General features: G+C 38.3%; 1 protein-coding gene across 12 annotated transcripts in view; it reads left to right on the forward strand.

The window, feature by feature from the left end:
- Positions 1-16,958, forward strand: part of HIVEP2 (HIVEP zinc finger 2) — a 193,126-nt gene that overhangs the window by 93,757 nt on the left and 82,411 nt on the right. For 7 of the 12 annotated variants that reach the window (XM_049695565.1, XM_049695567.1, XM_033405986.2 and 4 more), the window contains one exon: positions 14,663-14,775. The exons of 2 other annotated variants lie outside the window; for them this stretch is intronic. The gene's annotated coding sequence lies outside the window, so the exon portion shown is untranslated. Of the gene's footprint in view, positions 1-12,411; positions 12,496-14,662; positions 14,776-16,958 lie in introns of all 12 variants that reach the window. 3 more of the 12 variants (XM_033405994.2, XM_049695566.1, XM_033406005.2) reach the window with 1 other exon arrangement.

Here is a 16,958-nt window from a genome sequence, read left to right on the forward strand (position 1 = left end):
GAAAAGCAGACTGCTTTCTTTTTTATAGAAAAATAAAATATAGAAATTTTCCAATAATGAAGTTAAAAGAAAATTGAAAAGAATGTCATGTAGTGAAGTTTTGTTTCCTTTTTGGAAATTTTTGGCTTTTTTTAAGAACAAAGAAATATTGTGTTTTCTAGAGAAGGAGAGCATGGCATGCCCTGCAAAATTAATCTAGTGGAACATGGGCATATAAAGTCCTCTAAACCTATCAATTTTAGCCTTAGTTTATAGTAATAAACACTTTTTAGTGCCAGAGTAAATTAGGACAATGATCTGGGTAAAAGAATACTCTTGAGCTGTATAAGATTTTGACTTTATTGCCAAACTTAGAGCAATGACCTTCATTCTAAGCATGAAAGCCTTCCATCGTCGTCGTATAAAGACCTGGTTGACCCACCCAAAACTCTGTTGCCATGTGGTTCAGTAGTACCAACATAGATAGTGAGTAATCAGGAATGGTTCAGTATATTGAACTTTCTTTGGTTTGGCACTGATGGTCCATTTGCCAGATCAAAATCATGAGTAGAACTGAAAATTGAGTGCAAGTAACTACAGGGTACTTGGATTTCTTCAACTCGAGAATCTTTTTATATTGCCACTATGTGTATCTTTTCAAGAGCATTGGTTTAGAGTCAGACTCACTGGATTAAAAAGCCATTTTCAGCACTTACTGTGAGGCCATGGACAAGTTTCTTAAACTCTTGCGGCCTTAAGTCCTCTCTAAGGAAGGTAGTAATGGTACCTGCCTCATAAAAGATTTAATGGGAAAATACACATAAATCACTTAGTACATTGCTGGAACACAAGGACTCAGTAAATGTTGATTGTTGATATCATTCTATGTGATGATTGTTTCAAACTCCATTACTATTTCTAGATCTTTCATTTTCTTAAGGTTTTCAGTAGTAAGCCCAAACTTTTAAGGTTCCTTTTTATGGAAGTCAGAGTCTAAACAGAGTCAAGGCTGCCAAAACTATCTGCTACATCTTATAAAGAGATAAGATAATGCTTGTTTTATGTGTGTGGGCCTCCATATGAAAGAATCACAACCCTAAATCTTGCCAGACTGAGGGCAGGTGGATCCCACTCTTGGCTGGGAACCAAAATCCTATTACCAGGCCTTATTTATTTCAGGCCTGATAAAGATGCTTCCTCTGGGTGATTTTTTTTTTTTCTCATCTCTTATTTAAAACATAAAGACCAAGGGAGTTGGAAACCTATAAATTAATCTTATAAAAGAAGTACAAAAGTGCTTCTATTATTTTTATATTTCCCAGAAACTGACTTTATAAGTCATTTTCAAAGTTCTAGAGAAACTCCTTTTTTCCTGAATTTTTCATCACATGAATGAAACTGTGTTTCCAGTTATAATCATGCAACACAAACCATCACATGAACATTAATATGTTTACCTTGGTAAAATTTCTTGTTTACTCTTTTGAGGACTCCTTTTTCATGTAGTGACTTTCAGGGTGCGGATCACTGAGGGGCATGACCCCAGACTGAGCAGTCTGAGTTAGTCATGAGGTGCCAAGTGTGGGGGAGGTCAGCGGACCTTTTAGGGGGCTCTTCAGAAATCTTCCTGGTACACTCACCGGGAACTTGTGATCGCCAGGTTCAGGAATTGCCTCCTCTTTGTCATGAGCAATTTCTTTCATCTTGCACAGTTTAAATTTGGTTTTGATATTTCCCAGTGGAAGCAGTTATTATTGCACAGAGTTAAAATCTGTTTTAGAATAAGGGATTTAAGTGGATCATCTGTAAAGTTTTGTTCAGCTTGAAAATCCTATGATCAAAGTTCACCTTTTTGCCTTTTAGTAGTTTTACTTTTAAGATTTCTCCAGTTTTGTGTGAAATCTTGCTGATTCCTTTTGGTTCCCCAAATCACTATTAGTAGTTAATTGTTGAGAATTTGAAATTTTACTTTAACACAGTCAAGTTTTAATTATGTCTCTCCACTGTGGCTAAAATGTAATCTTGTTAGAACACTTTTTTTTTTTTCAGGACTATAGCTTTTAAAAGGTCTCCCAACTTCAAAAATTAAACATGGTCAAATATCTTCCATTTTGGAAGTAAACAAACAAGCAAACTGAAACCAATAATCGTAATGGCTTGTCTAGCTCATATGTTATCTATCTCAGCTGCATCATGGTTTTGGCCACCTGCTTTAGAAAGGAATCTCAGTAACCTCTTAATTTTGAAATTCAGTGAAATCTTTTAGGTCTTTGCCTTTTTTACCTAGTTTTGATTTATATTTGACACTATCATTTAATTTTTTCTCCACTTGGCTCTGTGATGCTGTGACCTGGTACGCACCTCTGTTCTCAGCCCCTTCCCACACTACTCAGTTTCTGTGGCTTTCCCCAAAGTGCAGCCCTTGTGCCTCTTCTCTCTGTAGCTTCCCAAACCGCTGACAAGGCCCATTGTTTCAAGTATCACCCTAGATGCCGACGATGCTAGTGGTCTTCTAAACTGGGTTTTCAGCTTGCATATTCTTGTGGGTTTTATATCTATATGTCCCGCTATCTGCTTGGACATTTCTATCTGAGTATTCTTAAGGCACCTCAAACCTAGTTTGTTATAAAACGGAATATACTCTATTTCCTTTCAAACTTGGTTTTCTCCTTGTTTACCTGACAAGCTTCTGCTGATTACTCCAGGTTCATTTCAAGTGTCTCCATTCTCAGCCCTTCCTTGATCCGTACACCTCACTCTCCTGTGGGCCCTATTGTAACTTGTACTACAGCACTTTTCATCCTACCTGCAAGCCAGGTGTTCGTTGAGATCAGAAAACACATTTGTGTGCCTTCGGATGCAGCACAGTGCCTGGTGTGGGATAGGTACTTAGAAAATGATTGCTGAATATGCTAACAGGTGACAGAAACTGCAAATTATAGATATTGAAATAGGAAACAAAATTTTTATTTCACCAGGCAGAAACGTTTGTAAGTGGTTGGGTATTAAAAAGGTATTTTCTTATAGTTTTATAGAAAATGAAACCTTTGTTGGTTAGATGTAGATCCTAGGACTTCAGAAGGGAAGAGAAGCCTATATTTCCTTCCTAGACTCGTGGTCGACCCGGTACTTGCACTTGGTTTGAATGGAGACTCATTCATGGAGTCCTGGTAGCAGGTGTAGTTTTCTGAGTGGTTTTCCCAGCTATTTCAAAAAGCATCTGAATGCGCAGAGCAGAGCTCAGCTATCAGCTGGGAGAACATTTAGGTGTAATTTTTTCCTAGATGCACTTCCTCTCCACTTACTCTTCATTCCCAAATGGGGCTATGTGGGTCAGGATACGGGGATGATATATAGGCTTCTGTTTACTTAGGCAGAAAGTAGTGAAAAATAACGGTTTAATTTACAGAGTGCTAACCCCTGCTCCATCCTCCCTCCCTGCCCCCATACACACAGATAAAATTGTGTATCTGGGTGGGCTAGTCACACCCATTTAAAATCATCTCTAAATCCACTCATATTATCCTTTGGTACCAGTAGCTTCATCACATTGCATTGAAGGAGTATTAAAAAAAAAAGTTTGTTATTGGAATCTTTATGTTGTTGGGATCAGCTTCTAACTAAATGGAACAGTTATAATCTTAATGGATTCATCCATGTTAAGTTTTAAAATGAGGTCTTAGCAGTGAAGACTCATCTCTGACTGTCCTGTATGTAAGATGAAGTTCTCTGCACTGTGATACTGGACCACTGCAGAATTATGTTATGTAACTATTTCCCTTTTGGCATTCATAGAAACAAGAACTATGTCTCCAGAGGTCATCCCACACTGAGCAACAATTTTAAATACATGAATAAAAATTCCATCTGGCTTTCTTAATACTTTACATAGATTTGTCTTTTTGTTGTATTTTGTAGCCTTATACTGGCTTGGTAGTCTTTTATGAGGAACAACAAACAACACATCCTGTTTTTATAATATCCAGCACAAATCCCAGTGGAATTATTTCAGAAATAGCTAAGGTTCTTCTTATATCAGTTAGCAGTTTTTTTGAAATTTCCATTATTTAATGTTTCTCCTCAAAGTCTTAGAAGTGTAACTAAAACAAAATTGATTTGTGTCCTCAGGCACTGAAGTCCCGCTAAGTGTTAATGGTCCCGGGTTTTTATATTGAGTTTGAAGATAATGGAAGAGCAATGGTGACCATTTTAAATTGCAAATATTTGTAAAACTCTTTTTGATCTTTTTTTTTTCCCCTTCCATTTCACGGTTTCATCTTTTTGAAATTCTGCAGGATTAACTTTGCTTATGTTCAAATAAGTTAAAATTGAATAGAAAAGATATTTTTAAAGGGTTGCACTATGGCTTTAGGACTGGTGAAAGAGCCAGAACGATGATTCAGAAGCTGAAAATAACTCTACATTTTATGCAATCAAGTAAAACTCTGTACCTTGGCCTTCCCCACACCGGATTAGCAAGGAGTTGGAAGTTATTCTGCCCCCAGCATGCCACTAGGGATGACTAGCTGGGCTATGACAACCTGCCGCCTAAACGGAGCATGTGCGGCTAGAAGGATAACCCTGACGTACTGGGTGGATTAGAGTTGAGTGACCTCAACTCATATTCATTTCCTCGGAAAGGAAAGCTCACAGGGCCCTTTCTGTGCTAAGGGGTGTTGATGCGGTGTGGGTTCTCACGGTGGCACCCAGTCACTCCAGTGGCCTACGTGTGCCATGTTTCCCTGGGATGCTTGCTTCCTTGAAAGGGCTTCGGCTCATTCACAACATTTATCCTGGTCCTGAGGAATCACATTTTAAGATTACAGAAGGGAGAGTGGTTGATTAATTTTTCTTTTACTTTCTTACAGATTTTCCTTTCTTACTTTGTTTTCTGTATGTTTCTATGCAAAAAGCTATACAATAAAGGGGGGAGGAGAGAAGATAATTAATTCCTGAATGAATTCCCATTTCTGTTGAGCAAGTAGGGTAAACTTTTCCAGGTAGAACATTCTAGGTCCAAAAGCTGAGTCATCTTTGTGACAGAGTTCGATGCCTCACCGTAAGTTCTTGTTACTCCAAATGGGACTCTATGCTGTGTCCTGTCAAATAAATAAAACTGTCAGGTTATAATTAACATGCAGTGCTTCTCTAATTAAACAGAATTGATGGGAAATATCTGGGAGGATATTAGCAATGGAACAGTGATGTTTGCATTTAAATGATCTTAATTACCCCTTAGACTTAATGCCCTATTAAGATGGACGGGAGAATGTCACGTCTCACTTAGCCCTATTGTTTGAGACAGTGGCTGCAAGCTGAAAAGGACCAGAGTGCATTCACTTGCATTGTGATGTCTGCTTTTGCGGACAGAAGGTTTGGGAATGTATGTTCTTTGCTGTTCTTTCTTTCTTTCTTTTTTTTCTTCAAAGGAAATTAAATCACATCCCTGACAGGAGAGGGTAAAATCTCTGAGCAGACCTCCCCAGTGCTTGGAATTCACAGACTCTACCCTGTCCCAGTTTGCTATTATCCTAAGGCAACACACTCCCCTGCCGCTCTTTGCGTCTTTGGCTGCTCGCCAGCCTCCCAGGGCCTCCGGCTTTGATGTGAGGAGCAGGCTGTCCTCGGGCCAGCCTTTTGTTGCTGCCCTGGCCTGGGCTTCACTCACCCACAAGGCCAGAAGGGATGTCCTGTCTCGCAGTATACATTTCGACAGCCCAAGTCATCATCAGGGGTTTCTAACCCCCCCCCCCACAACGAGGCAGAGAGAGCTGCCTTCGTGTCACCACAAGTGGCTGCCCCCAGCCGCCCAGCTCGCTCTGCTGGCTTTTGGTGCCTGTCCTCAGGGGAGGGCCTCTCTGCCTGGGGGAAGACACCAGCTCTGCCAGGTTGGCTGTCAGTCTGAAGGGCCTCCTTGGCAGGGCTCAGGGGAACCGACCCGACGAGTTGAACAGCTTCCTCTGGGGACTGTGAATCGACCTTCATTTGATCTAGGCCTGGCAGCCCGGTTAGTGAGGACATCAGTTCTGACTCGGGGAAATCTCTCTTAACTGAACCTATTTCCACCATGGTTCCGGGCTTGCAGTTAGAAGTCGGTACCATTGTAAATTTAACTCTTAAAACTTCTGGTAATATCTGTGGGTAATTCTAAAAGTAGGTGGATGCATAAATACAGAGGATTACAAGGAGAGATACCAGGGAAGAAAAAATGGGGCTATGTCTTATGACTAACCAAAAGGCCAGCTCCGAGCCAAAGGGAGGGGGGTGGGGGGAGAGAGAGAGAGAAAGAGAGAGAATATTTCTCCTCGATGAACTGTCTTCAGAAGGGCCAATTTGATTCAAATAGAAATGGCCTTACAAAACTGAAAGCAGACCATGTCTCCTTGTAGTTTATGGCACAGTACCTTGCCCTGGATCTTCACAGGATTTAGTGATAGCATCTCCCACAGAGGGTGGCTTTCTTGCTTCTATTCTAGTAAAACCCACTCCCCAAATATACCTCTTTGCCAGCCATTATTTATTCATTTGTATTAAGTTTTATAATCTTCCAAGTTTTTTGTTTGTTTGTTTTCATAAAGTAAATTCTTTTCCTAATGAGAGTGTATTACATTTTTGGCAGCCAAGGATGAAAAAGATGATTAGCTCTTTCTTGCAGTAGATGGGGAGTGCAGCCTGAAGGATCCCATGACCTAGTCAGGGGAGGACACCTGAAAGGGTTCAGAATAGAAAGGGGAAGAGATTTGTAGACGATAAACTTCACAGTCTTATTAGGGCATGCCCGTTTGCCTTCTCTTTAGTATTTTGCAACCATTCATGGGTAACAGTTAATTTAGCAGTCTCATATTAATCTCTTTTTCTTGTCATTAATGAGGATACGCCTGAGTGGATTAGTGGGGCGTAGGGGAGAGTAGTGGGGGAGTAGGTAACCAGCCGTGCATCCTGAATACCAGGGCTTCATTTAGCACAGCTGTAGTGATGAATGTATCTTATGTTCAAGTTTCCAGACTTTGAACTTGCAGAGTTTTGTCATAATCTATTACCTAAATTCCATCTTCCAGCAAGCACAGGGAAGTTTTGTAGCACAGAAACATAGAAGGGACAGTAGTTGTGGTTAAACCATAGTCATGGCATTTAACATTCATGTGAAGTGTAATATTTGCAGGTAGCTCACATATCATTTCTTATTGTTTACGATAAGGTGATAAGGTTGGCAGTGCCAAAGACAGAACTGGAACTCGGTGAGATTGTTGACCTGCCTTGGGATTGCTAAAACCTACTGTTTCTCTTTCAAACGTTCCCTCCTACAGCTTAATAGGTATCCTCATTGCCCTATAATTTTCTTTAGTAAAAAAAGTGTGGAGTTTGAATTTTCATGTTTATATTGACCCTTGCGATCCTCTGTTCCTTTTCAGTTGAATCCATTGGACAATATATCTGACATACTGGGGGTTGATGGGAAAAGTTCTCTAAGGAGATTTAAAAAAAAACAGGGCTTCCCTGGTGGCGCAGTGGTTGAGAGTCCGCCTGCCGATGCAGGGGACACAGGTTCGTGCCCCGGTCCGGGAAGATCCCACATGCCGCGGAGCGGCTGGGCCCGTGAGCCGTGGCCGCTGAGCCTGCGCGTCCGGAGCCTGTGCTCTGCAACGGGAGAGACCACAGCAGTGAGAGGCCCACGTACCGCAAAAAAGAAAAAAACCAAAAGCCTTAGGTTATAATTCATTAATAATTTCATTCTGTTTCTGGATGTGTTTTCTTCCCATCGTCAGCCAGCGTGGGAGGAAAGGGAAGAATAATGCTGGAGCCGGGGGTGTTGTGTGGGTATGTGCCATCCAAAAGTATCTTCTAGGAGAAAAAAAGTGTTTATTTTTATAATAAAAGTAGAATTCAAACACTCTGAATAACAGAAAATTATTAATTCTATTGTAGTGAAAAGTTAATCCTAATGCTGTTAAAATCATTAATCATTAAAGACATCAGTTAATCAAAGGCATATACTGCATAAATATATATACAAAAATGGTAACTTTGTGGTACCAGGCTTAAACCTATCAAATGTCATTAATAACTATCGATGTTGCCAGTGAAGAAAATTTAAGACTAAAGCAAGATTGCCTGTTGCTTTACTGTCCTCAAACAGCATTGTAATTCCCAAACCTACACATTTTAAACAAGGTCAGGGGTTCCCTTCACCTGGTTAAAAGTGAATTCTGGTTAACATTTCTAATGATGATGTCTACAGCCACAAAGCAGGTGACGTAGTTTTCTCTTACTGGAACTCCAGGCACATAGCTCCCTTCGAGAATTGCCTTTTCTGGTCCTGCTCTTTCTCTATCCACATCCCCCCAACCTGGGGCCTGACCAAGTCCAGCCTGCTCTTTGAAGCCCCTTACCACTATTCTAGCCCTGACTGAACTCTTCCTGTTTTCAATTCCTATTATTCTTAGAATCATTAGCGCACATTTTAGCATTTAGCACTTAATTGTTTAAAAAGTCATTTTTTATGGGTTAGCTCAGGGCTAATCGCATGTACTTTATTATCTCCTCTAACAAGCAGCCTAGTGTTAGGTACCTTGCAGACATTCTTAGTTGTTGATTATTATTTCCATTGCCTGGCAGTCAGTAACAATTGTTACAGACTAGAATCTCGCTTCTCAAAGTGTGGACCTCAGTCGAGCGCATCACCATCACCTGGGAACTCCAAGCTGGACCCCACCCAGACCTGTAGAATCAGAATCTACATTTTAACAAGCTCCCCTGGTGGACTGATATGCATGGTAAAGTTTTCATTGCCCTGTTGAGGAAGGTCCCTCTCGCTGGGCGTGGCAGAGATCCCATGAACCTTCAACTAACTTTTACTTTCTGCCAGCATTGTATTTAGGTATCTGATTGTAACAGAATGGAAACTGTGCACTCTTACTGTAAGAATGAGGTTGTAAGTGTGGTCTTTACATAGAAACTGTACCATTTAAAAGTGGCCAGAGGGCTTGTTTAAGTATTCAGGACCGTATTTGTGTTCTGATTCAAGACAAATGCTAGATCCAAATCATTAAAATCCCTTTAAATGGCCTCTTTTAAAATTTCAAACTGAGGAGCAAAAAGTATGATTTCCTTTTTCTTAGTTACCTTTTTTTTGCACTTGAAGTGCTTACACCCACTCAACTTGCTATTTTGAACGCTGGGAAAGAAAATTTGTGGGCATCTTGCAGTCTTTCAGGAAACAAGGCTCAGATTAAATATTTGCCACATTTTCTCCGTGTTTCTTTCTTCAGGGAAGTGGAGAAGCACATCATTCATGCTTTCACTCAATTTGACACAAAGTGTGACTTTCTAAGTGTGGATGGAAAACGACTCCTGTCCTTATTTGTCTACCTTCACCCAGATAGATATTCCCGGCTTTTCCCCTCCCATTCCTTCTATTTGTCCTTCCCTTCCCTTTCACTGTAGTGTCTACAATTCTTCATATACCACATAGATTTAATAAAATATGAGATTTTTTTTAGAGTATCTAGGTCCATTAAATCAAGGAAGATAACGTGGATTTAATTATGATGTATGACATTATGTAGACTAATCTCAGTCAAGTTTACATTTAAAATATTTAATTTTTTTTTTTTTTTAAATATTTAATTTTAAGTCATTTACATTCCCTGTTGGTTTTTCTCTCTCGGTGAATACACACCTATTTCTCGGATAGCAGAAATAAGAGATATTGGTCAAGATGGAGGGAAAAGAGGGTATTAGGTAACCTCAGCCATTCAGCTTTGTTTTAAATGAACTCAGGGCTTTGTCTTATAAATACACTAAGAAAATAAAGTGGTTGCCAAGGCTATTATTTTGTGGTGGTTTTGTCCTTTACAGACAGCTTCATTTCATTTTCGTTGAGGCAATTAAGATGTTTTATTTAGAATAGGGCTTAAAATACTTGTCTTCCATTTAATCAGTGTTCACCTACATGTACAGGATATTATTCAGGGGACCTTGTGAGGAATTAACACAATTTAGTAGCTGAACTTGAGAATGAAGTATTTCCAAGCAAGTGAAATGGAAATGAGGAAAGACACAGAAGGAGGAGACTTGTAGAATGTAAATGTTTATTGAATATAAAAGTTAAAATGTAATAGAAGTAGAGGTGCATCATAATATACTATGTTTTCTTTACATGGGAAAACAGAATATTACAAAGATGCTTATATATGCGATTCAACACAATTCTCTTCAAACTCCTGATGAGAATTGTTTGGGTATGGCTGAATATGGAGGGTAGAAAATACACTTAATCAAATTATATAATCTGGGAAAATGGGTGAGAATTTCTCAAGTATATGTGTGCATACAAGGAAATATCAAGGAATATTTGAAAAAAAAAAGAGACTAGGGAGTAGAATCTAGACCTACTGTGGATTCAAACATACTATTAAAAAATAACAATGATTAAAACCACCTAACACACACACAAGTTCATGTAATAATGCACATGAAAACTATATAGCACAATGCCCATCACATAAATCTATTAGGTCTGAACAAACATTCCCTTTTAAATATGTAGATCAATGTAACAAAATGAGGAACCCAGAAATGGACCCATAATAATACAATATACACATAAAATATAATGTAGCAAGTTTAGTAAACAGCATTGTGGGAGAATGGGCTTGGTCAAAAAATCTTTGAATATATACCTCACACTGAGGATCCAAATACACACCAGACATATTAACTGGTTAATATCTAAAAACAAACTTAAGAACAATTTGTAGAAAATTTAATGTATACATATATTAAAAGGCCATTTAAATTCATAAGAAAAAGTAGGACCTAAATACAGTCAAATTATGTGAATAGAATAATGTAAAATTTTATATTAAAGATGAAACAATAAAATTATCTTAAAATAGGAGACTATGATCACCATTAAAATAAAAAAGCAATCCTAAAATACCATTTTATATTAAGTAAATCACCGAACAAATTTAATCACATACAACGGTGAGGAAGTCTAGTGAAAGTAGAATGCTCAGATTGCTGGTGGCTTTATAGGTAACTTCAATCTCTTGACATCAATATGGCTTTTTATGAAGTCCATAAAAATATTTATACCCTTTGATTTAGTAATTGTATTTCTGTTAGTATTTTAAGGAGAAAGTTGTGTTTCCAGTGTTAAAAATAAATGAGAACATCTGAAATACTCCCACATGTAGGAATGATTAACGAAATGACTAAGTAAGCATGCTAACTCTATGGAATATTATATGGCTGGTAAAAACGAGAACTTTGTGAATTACATGGAAATATAGTATATGTTTATGAAGTGTTAAATGAAAAAAATAGAACGCCTAATTATGTGTGTTATGAGAGCATCTGTGTGAAAATATGCTTACATGGGGAGCAAATAAATACTAGATTAGAAATTTTTTTAATGAAAATAATTGTGTTTGAGTCATGGGTTTAAGGGTGTTTCTCTGGTTAGAAACGTCTTCAGTGTTGTTATGTATTTATAAGTAAGTAAGGCAGCTGTACTAACTGACCATTAGGACACTGTTTTCTAACTGTTATTCTGGAGCTCTGCTAAAATGTGCCGAGACGTTTTGGGTGTGTAAGAGTCTAAGGTATTCTCAGTCTCCTATTCTCCTTGGCCAGTTTTTCACTAAGTTTGCAGAGAAGTGAGTTGACTATAGCTATGCTGAAGAGGGTGGTATGGCACCTGTGGTATTTGTGGGTCTGTTCTCACTCACTTTGCACCCACTTTCTTCCCTTCCTAAACTGAGAAGCATCTTTAATGTCGTTGGTGCTCAGTAAACTCCTGCTCAATGTTATTGAACTTTCGCCTACGGGGAGGAAAAGCTCTGTGATGTAAAGGGGAAAATGGTAGAAGAATAGTCAGGAGACCTGCCTTCTGGCTGTGTGACCTGAGGCAAGTGACTGTGACCTTCTGGGCCTCAGTCTCATCCTCAATACAAGGAGGGTGCTCCACAGCTGCTAAGCTTTAAGTACCAGGGCTATAAAGACATTACAGTTCACAAGCTCACTTCAGGGTGTCATTTACTCCTTTCAAGGGCAGTTTTGTGTGCTCCTAAAAGAGCTAATTTACTGTGTTCACTGTTGCAACAGCTCAGACAGCTAAAGCTTTCCTGGGAATGGCCTGGTCAGCTCAGGGAGCATGGTTCCTATCTACTACATGGGGAACCATTCAGCCAGAGAAAGTCACTCTAATCCTGCATTGTAGGTACACCTATTTATTATACAAAAATGACTGAAACACACCAATTGGTGACAAGCATGATCAAATATTAGCTAATGATAAATTACTCCATTGTTTAGACTATGTACCTGACTGAAATACAAAGTTCAGATGTATTTAGATTTTCTGATGGAGCCAAACTATCACTGACTGAAGTGGGTTTTTTTGGTCTTGCTTTTCTTTTTTCCTAGTGTGGTGAGGCAGGCAACAAAAACAAGTTGAAGGCAAGGAGGAGTAGACTCAACTGCTTTCATCAGCTTATAAAATTGTTTTAGGTAGGTACTACTGTATGGTATAAGAATTATAGGAAACCAACCGTCATCTCTCAAATGTTAGTCATTTCCAAGGAAATGAACATTTCTAAGGAATGTTGTATCATGGTTTGTACACATGAGGCTCACTTGTTATATACAGGCAACATATCTGTACCTTCTGCGTCAGTTAAGGGTGGTCATTTAACTGATAACATCCATACAGGTGACTAACATATTCTGTACTTATTGCTTTTGAAGCTTGGTAGGAAGTGCCCATGCCAACTGAAAAATTCCTAAATAATTTGAAGTCACTGACCACTCAGATAACCATAGTTAGATTTGAAACTAGAGCACACTTGCTATATTGTAGGTGAAAAACCTAAGTAAGATATTGGCTTGGTGGCTAGCCATGAAATGGTGCAAGAAATGAGGCAAAAACTACATAATTGAAGAAAAAGGCACTTTACCAAAAAAATGAACAATGACAGAAAGAGGGATTGTAGATCTAGACTCTTATACAGGTCAGTTTCATATTATACATTGAAAAATCAGTGAGAAAAGGATTCTTAAGAATCTTCAAGTCATTCTGCATCATGATGGGATGTGCCCTAGCTTTTTCTTGGCAAGTGACTAACTTAAACAGTATGCTAGCACAAAACCATCATGTAAGAATCCAGAGATGATAGGAAGTTAGTTACTGAACATCATTTGAAAGCGCCTTTGTAACGCTTTCATAAAGGGCCTGTAAAAGTACCAAAAAATATTTTCACAGCTCTCAGAGTGCAAATTGTATACCATTTTGCATCTCATTGTTTAGGTGCTATATTTGTTGGTCCAGTCTAATTAAAATAACCAAACCATTTGACATTTGTCTTGTCATATTTATGGCAAGAACCCTAGAATAATAATAATTAAGGCTGTTTATCATTGTTAATGAAGAAGCCATTTGAGACCATATCCAAATGAGTTTCCTAGATAACTATTTCTTGAATAGCAGCAAGACTAGAATCTAGACATTGGTTGTCTTGGAAGTGAAAACATATTTGCCATGGCTACCATGGGTTTCTACTTAGTATAATTATTGCTATTTGTCTTCTCCATTGGTAGGAACATTTTTTTTTGTTTTGTTTAGTTGGAGCATCTGCCTTCAAATAGTGGGAACAAATCTATTTCAATCTCCTTTTTTATACAACTGAAGTAACTGTCAATTTTCCTAATACGTGTAGTGAGACTAGGGGAGTGACAATATGTGGCTAATTCCAAATTGCATAATAAAAAATCATGTATTTATGGCCTTGCAATAGGTTTTTGAACTTTCACTGGAATATAGTTGTGTCTGATGTCCAGGGACTTTAAAATTACTTAATCTACCCTGGGGGGACCTGATTCAGAAGTAGCTGGAAGCTTTCCAATTTTCTGTCTCACTCTTCTGCTCTGCCTCCCAGAATCCCATTTATCTTAGGTTCTATCAGTTGAGATATAGCTTTCCTTCTCTAAAACTTTCTCTTGGAGCTAAGATAGCAATTTAATATTTGAGCTTCAGAAAAGGTACATCTACTGGTAAAATGAATAGAATTAACTGATATTATTTATGAACTATAATTAAGCTGTTTATGGAGCTTTAGTAAACACTTCTGTGGGAGACGAGGTATTACATTCTAAGAATGATTTGGAAATTTACGCTAGCGAATTCTCTCCAAATGATCTGTCTGGGTATTAGTTTATATGCCTCAACAGAAATTGCCTGTACCTAGGGCTTAACAGTTTTAAAGAACTGCAACCTACACATTTTCATTGCATCAATAAATTAATAAGAACCAATGAATAGAATTCCAAAGTAGTCAGTTGCATCTTTTCCTCATCTCTGATTTTACATGTCCTAACTGACATTATGTAGTCGTCACTTCCGTATGCCAATCAGTACTGAAAATAAACTCTTCTGCTCTTGCACTTTGTTATTTTATTGCTTTTTCTATGCTTGAACATTATTTTTATTTCCAAACTGGAAAATTTAATCTAGTTGCCAGATGCTTTTGTTGTTTTATAGTTTTAAGTAGCACAGTAACTTAGGAGAAGATATAATAATAATAATCTTGCTTTGATTTCTGTGTTATTAATGTATAGATCATATAATGCTGCTCTGGTTTAAATGCAATTCTTTGTTGTGTTTTTTTTCTTTCTTCATTAGGTGGAGTCTTTGAATTTTTTAAAAGACGATGGTAATCAGATCTACTTGAAAAATTAAGTGAATTGATTTGCTTGGAACACTCTTTTACCAGTTCTTTAACATTTAACCACTGGGTAAGTTGAGTCAAGTACTTTCTATGTGGTTTGATTTCAAAATTATTGGAAAGATCTCTCAAGCAAAATATTAAGCTTTATGGGAAGTTTTTGACAGTAATAATTTGAGGACCTCAAAACCTGTGAAAGATGTCTGGGATGCTATCTAAATGAAAATGTTCATAAGTCTTTACCACATCGGTGGAACTATCCTGATTAGAAAAATGGGAAGATTAGAAACTGTTATCATGTACAGTTTGAAACCAGATCCCTTCATTTACTGTTCTAATGATTATTTGCTTGTTGTAATCTTGAGGTAATGTGAGAATATCGAATTTTACTTTTAGTGAGATACGTGTAATTGTACTGTATAGTATCAGATTCAAATCTAAGGAATAAAGAATATATTGAGTAAATTAGTAACCCTCCTTATTTTATTTCTTTTTTTGGCTGCGTTGGGTCTTCATTGCTGTGTGCGGGCTTTCTCTAGTTGTGCCGAGCGGGGGCTACTCTTCGTTGCGGTGCGTGGGCTTCTCATTGCAGTGGCTTCTCTTGTTGCGGAGCACGCGCTAGGCGCACGGGCTTCAGTAGTTGTGGCTCGCGGGCTCTAGAGCGCAGGCTCAGTAGTTGTGGCGCACGGGCTTAGCCGCTCCGCAGCATGTGGGATCTTCCCGGACCAGGGCTCGAACCTGTGTCCCCTGCGTTGGCAGGCAGACTCCTAACCACTGTGCCACCAGGGAAGTCCACCCTCCTTGTTTTAAACCATTCTCATTTTGCAGAAAGCTTAGTTTCTGTGATAAGAATAGAAATCTTAAGGACTTGCTTGATCCAGCTTCCTTGTTGCGCTGTGTTGCTTCGGAAGGTTCTTGAGGTAGAGAATTCTTAACCAGGAAGAGTTTAGGCTTTTAGCAAATTCTTGGCACTGCCAAGACAGAATTTAGTGAGAACAGGACTTTGGCTACTGTTAAAATGTCAGTGTAGTAAAGTCTGCTCTGTCAAACAGATTTTTGACATCAGAAGTCTAAATGATGCTGATTTTAGGGTTTGGTAATTTTTGTTTTAATCCAGGCAAACTCATGCTTTAATTAACTCTTTACACAGTCACAGAAAATGTGGAAAAAATTTTGTATTCCTAGTCTAGGTCACATGATTTTAGTTTCTGAAATTCTAAATTTTATTCATGATTCTAAATTGTGCATCTCATTACTTAATTTCTCTCTGGATAAACTAGAAGTATTTAAAAATATGATGAATGATGGTAAATAAGAGAGGAAAGTGTCTAATCATTCGGGGAGCAGACTTCCAAACCAAACTAGTAGTGTCTGCTTTACCTCTGGGCATCTTCAGACGTGGTGGGGTCAGGTGGTTTTTCAGGGATACTGTCGCATATGGTTTATACAACGCTGACAACTGCCTTTGCTTTGTCTAAAATAATCTTCCTTGAGGCTGCTTCCCTGGAACTTGATTTGTTAGTGTAGCTTTTGAGCATCCAGTGAGTGCAGAAATATCAAGTGTGGAAACCCAGGGAATCTTTTCATTTGGCCTGTGAGGTTCATGACCCAAGATTCATTTGTGACCAGTAATTTCCATAGTTATGGGCACACGGTGCCATTCGGAACATTTTTTTGATAATTAGAGGGATATAAGGCAGTTATATTGAAAAACCCATCATGAAGAGAAATGATAAAGTTTCAAAAGCAAAGCCTTGATTTCTTCGGTAGTCGTAATAGATGTTAGAAGATGAAAATTGATACTCTGAACTACTCACTTAAATGTCTTTGTCTGCCACATTTAATTTTCCTTCTACTCACAAGGATTGGCTTTTACAGCTATTCCCAAGGGACCCCACAGTGTTACAGTTACATTTTGATTGGTGGGACCTAATTTAAATTATGTTTAGGAAACTGTTCTGTAAGTGCCTCCTGAGAATGGACATTGGCCTTCTTGCAAATGTCACTATGAATTCTGGGTGTCTTTGGTTAAGTCAGCTCTTTAAGGTCACTGTGTTTTAAAAATTTTTTTGTTAATTACATAAGGATGCTACTTAATTCATAAGGTTATGTGAGGATTAAACTCCTGGCAGGTGGTAGAGACTCAGTAGCTAGTAGTGATTATTGACAATAGTGATTCATGTTGGTAATAGTCACAATCATGGTTTAAATGTAACAATAATTGTATTTTATTAATCACATGACTGATTCTTT

The sequence above is a fragment of the Orcinus orca genome, chromosome 12 (assembly GCF_937001465.1).
Source record: "Orcinus orca chromosome 12, mOrcOrc1.1, whole genome shotgun sequence".
Classification (NCBI taxonomy): Eukaryota; Metazoa; Chordata; class Mammalia; order Artiodactyla; family Delphinidae; genus Orcinus; species Orcinus orca.